The following is a 5388-nucleotide window of genomic DNA, read 5'->3' as shown; positions in this document are numbered from 1 at the left end:
ACAGGCATAAAGCACAGAAATGGCAACAAACAATTACCTATCGATAATAACATTAAACATAAATGGATTAAATGCTCCATTGAAACGACATCAAGTGACTGAATGTAAAAGAAAACCTGACCCATATATATGCTGTCTACAGGAGACCCACCTCAGAACAATGGACTCACACAGACTGAAAGTGAATGAATGGAAAAATATCTATCAGAAAAATGAAAATGAAAAAAAAAAAGCTGGGGTAGCAATACTTATGTCTGACAAATGAGACCTCAAAGTGAAGACCATAACAAGAGACAAGGAAGGCCACTTCATAATTCTAAATGGATCAATACAATAAGAGAATATAACTCTGGTAAACATATATGCGCGGAATGCAGGAGTACCCAAATACATAAAAAATCTTCTGGAACATATCAGGAAAGAGATTGAAAGCAATATAATCATAGTAAGAGACTTTAATATCCCATTGCCATCACTGTATAAATCCTCTAGACAAAAATTAGCAAAGAAAAAGCAATCCTAGAACACTCACTAGATCAGATGGACTTAATTGACATCTTTAGAACATTCCACCACAAAACTACAGAATATGCATTCTTTTCAAGTGCACATGAGACATTTTCAAAGATAGACCACATACTGGGACACAGGCAATGTCTCTCTAAATTTAAGAAGATTGAAATCATATCAAGCATCTTCTCAGGCCACAATAGAATAATATTAGAAATCAACTACAATAAAAACAATCACATAAACTCAAACATTTGGAGACTGAATAACATACTATTAAACAATGAAGGGGTTACCAAGGAGATCAAAGAAGAAGTAAAAAACATCCTGGAAACAAATGACAATGAAAGCACAACAATCTAAAATCTTTGGGACACAGTGAAAGCAGTACTGAGAGGGAAGTTCATAGCATTACAGGGCTATCTCAAAAAACAACACAAAATGGTAATAAACCATCTGAATCTGCAACTTGAAGAATTAGCAAGAGAACAACAAGAAAAGTCCATAGTGAGCAGAAGGAAGGAAATAATAAAGATCAGAGAGGAAATAAATGACATAGAGGCCAAAAAAACCCATAAAAACAAACAAACAAACAAACAACAATAACAAAAAAAAAACAATAAAAAAGATCAATGAAACCAAGAGCTGGTTCTTTGAAAGGCTAAACAAAATTGATGAACCTCTAGCCAGGCTCACCAAGAACCAAAGAGAGAGGGCCCAAATAAACAAAATCAGTAACAAAAGAGGTGAAATGACAACAGACCCCACAGAAATACGAAGAACCATAAAAATATACTATCAGCAACTCTATTCCAACAAACTGGTCAACCTAGAAGAAATGTACATATTCCTAGAATACTATGACCTTCTGAAACTCAACCAGAGAAATAAAACAACCTGCATAGGTTGATATCTATGGAGGAAATTGAAGCAGTAATCAAAAAACTTCCAACAAACAATAGCCCTGGACCAGATGGCTTGCCAGCAGAGTTTTATCAAACAAAGAAGAAATAAAACCTATCTTCCTCAGACTATTCAAAATTTCAAGAAGAAGGAACACTTCCAAGCTCTTTCTATGAAGCTGGCATTATCCTAATCCCAAAACCAGATAAAGACAATACAAACAAAGAGAATTACAGGCCAATATCCCTCATGAACATAGACATCAAAATCCTCAACAAAAAAAACTGTCCTTATTCACAGATGACATGATATTGTACGTAGAAACCCCAAGGACTCCATCAAAAAAAATACTGGACTGAATAAATGAATTCGGCAATGTAGCAGGATACAAAATTAACACCCAGAAGTCTATGGCTTTTCTATACACCAATAGTGAACTCACAGAAAGAGAAACTAAACAGGCAATCCCATGTACCGTTGCAACAAAAACATTAAGATGCCTAGGAAGAAATTTAACCAAGGAGATAAAAGAACTGTACTCAGAAAATTTCAGGGCACTGAAAAAAGATATAGAAGAAGATATGAACAAATGGAAGAATGTACCATGGTCATGGATTGGTAGAATCAACATCATTAAAATGTCCATACTACCCAAAGCGATCTATAAATTCAATGTAATCCCCATTAAAATACCAACAGCATACTTCAGATACCTAGACCAACTCTCCAAAAATTCATCTGAAATGAAAAAAAGACCCCAAATAGCTGCAGCAATCTTGAAAAAGAAGAACTATGTTGGAGGGATCACAATACCAGATATCAAGCCACTGTTCTCAAAACAGACTGGTACTGGCACAAGAACAGACAAATAGACCAGGGGAACAGAACAGAGAACCCAGAAATCAACCCAAGCCATTATGCTCAATGAATATTTGACGAAATCCAAAGGCAACAGAATATCAGACATATGCTGAAGCAATTTCTTCACCAATACAGCTCCCAGGGCATTGGAAACTAAAGAGAAAATAAACAAATGGGACTACATCAAAATAAAAAACTTCTGCACAGCAAAAGAAACCATCAACAAAACAAGAAAGCCCACTTCATGGGAGAACATATTTGCCAATGTTATCACTGATAAGGATTTAATCTCCAATATTTACAGTGAATTCATATAACTTAACAAAAGATAAACAATCCAATAAAAATATGGTCTAAGGACCTAAATAGATGCTTTTCAAAAGAGGACATACAGAAAGCCAAGAGTCATATGAAAACATGCTCGAAGGCACTAATCATTTGAGAGATGCAAATCAAAACAACAATGAGGTACCACCTCACACCTGTCAGAATGGCTATCATCAACAAATCAACAAAGGACAAGTGCTGGAGTGTATGTGGAGAAAAAGGAACCCTCCTTCATTGCTGGTGGGAATGCACACTGTTGCAGCCACTATGGAATTCAGTATGGCGTTCCCTTAAAAAGTTAAAAATGGAACTGCCATTTGACCCAGTGATATCACTTTTGGGAATATATCCCAAGAAAACAGAAACACCAATCAGAAAGTACATATGCACCCCTATGTTCATTGCAGCACAATTTATAATATCTAAGATTGGAAAACAGATTAAATGCCCATCTGCAGATGAGTGGATTAGAAAACTGTGGTACATCTATTCAATGGAATACTACGCTGCTATAAAAAAGAATGAATTCTTACCATTTGCATCAGCATGGATGGAACTGGAGAGCATTATGCTAAGTGAAATCAGCCAGTCAGTGAAAGAAAAATACCACATGATCTCACTCATTTGTGGAATATAGAGAACATTATACACTAATGAACAAAAATAGATACAGAGGCAAAGAATCATCAAACAGACTGTCAAACTACAGCAGTAAGGCTGGGGAGGGTTTGTAGGAAAGGTAAGAGATCAACCAAAGGACTTGTATGCATGCATACAAGCATAACCAATGGATGCAAGACACGGCGGGGGGAAGGGGGGAAGGGCATTGAGGGCATGTGCCGGGAGGTAGGGTAGGCTGGGGGAAGGTCAATGGGAAAAAAAAAGGAGACATATGTACATTTGTAACACGTTATACAATAAAATAAAATTTAAAATCAATAAACAAACAAAATAAAAATCATACAAACAGCCAAGTGTTTTCAATACACTAATTCAAACTAATTTCTAAGTCTATTGAGTAAACCCTTATTGTATGCTACCATATAGACTTGAAAGAATTCACAAAAGAAAACAAAAAAAGTTGGTTATCATATTGAAAGAACAGTGCCTGGCACTGCTGCATTTATTTAGCTTCCTTCTTTTGAGGTTGTGTTTTTGTTAACTATTATTAAATTTATTGGGGTGACATTGATCAACATGAACATATAGGTTTCAGGTGTGGGTTTCTATGTTACAAAATCTGTATACTGCACCATGAGCCCACCAACCAAAGTCAAATCTTCTCCATCCACCATATATTTGTGTTGCTCATCCTTCCTTTCCTTTCTCACGTCTTCCGTCATTTTTTTTTTTATATTAGTATCTCAATTGGCCCTCAAAGCTCAGCAAAAGCACTGGGACACAATTAATCCATTTTACAGACCAGGAAACTGAGGCCAATTCCAGTTGTCTGTGGAACTTGACTCAGCGTTCAGGGAGCCCACACAGCTGTGTTCTCCACCCTTCTTAAGGGGCAGCCGAGGGACCAAAAGAACAAACCTTTCCGTCAGGCTTCTGAGCCTAATTCTCAAGTACCGCTTTAGCTCAGAGGCTCCACATTATTTCCTCTCCCCCATCCCCTGCCCACATTCTTTACTGCCCCCCCTTCTCCAGAGCAGGTGGTAGGCTTCGCACTCACCACGCTGGCATGTGCTGTTGTGGGACAGGGCAGGCACGGGCTTGCTTTTGGGCCACGGCAGGAACAGGAGTGCTGCCTCTGAAGTGCGAAGGCCACCAGGGCGAGGCCCGGTTAGTGCCGGGAGCATCTCTGAATCACGTCAGTCAGTCGGGTACCCTGCAGTGCAGCACCCCTCCACTGAGGTGGTGCTGCCCCTCAACCCCCGCCTCAGGGCTGCAGGTCTGTGCCACTCCGCCCGGGCATCCTTCCATTCCCCTTGTTCCCCGCCAGGCGAACCACGTCTTGGGGTCACTGCAGAACCTCGCTCTCCGCAGGGGAGGCAGATCCTCACCCGCCGGCCCCATGTCCCAGCCCCAGCCCCCTCCAGTGCACCCCACCTCGCCAGGTTTTTTTCCTTTGATCTGTGGCATTGGTGACAGCACACTCCTAGCAAATCTGGTGTCCAGAGGGGCACAGGGTCAGTTCCTTGCCCAGAATGTTAGAGGTTGCAATCACATTTGCAGATGTCGCCCTGAGCCTGCTGGTGAAGGCACCGCCTGTGTGGGGTGTCCTCATAGAGGGACAGTGCAGTGCCGTTCTGTGCTCCTTGGGCCGCCCGCCGCCTGCCCAGCCGCTTCACCAAAGCCTCAGTGCTCACCTGGGAGCCGGCCCTCAGGCGGCCCGCAGTCAGGCCTGTGCCTCTGTTAGGTCTCCACCCTCACCTCGGTCACCTTTCTTCCACATTCGGCCTTCTCCATCCCTCTCTCCTGCAGTGCTTGCGCTCCAGGCCCAAAAGGAAAGGACCAAGGCCAAGAAGGACAAAGCCCAAAGGAAGTGAGTCTTGAACCCCCACATCCCATCTTTTAGATTTCCTCCGGCACCTCATCTCTGTGTCATATCTTGAACGGGCACCCTGCGGCCCAGCCACATGGCCTCCGGGCGGCCTGGTAGAATTGGTCTCCGGGAAGCTGTTGATCTGTGGTCAGAGGCCCAGCCTGGGTCTCAGCAACCCCATGCCTGCTGGAAACGGTTGTTGGAGGAGGATTGGAGCCCATTGGTCATTAGCTCCCCAACTCCAGAGGAGGCACTACAGGCACACATCCCAGCCTCAGGCCCTGCTCCTCCCTCCC

The sequence above is a fragment of the Myotis davidii genome, unplaced genomic scaffold, assembly GCF_000327345.1.
Source record: "Myotis davidii unplaced genomic scaffold, ASM32734v1 scaffold627, whole genome shotgun sequence".
Classification (NCBI taxonomy): Eukaryota; Metazoa; Chordata; class Mammalia; order Chiroptera; family Vespertilionidae; genus Myotis; species Myotis davidii.
This window is presented reverse-complemented; position numbering follows the sequence as displayed.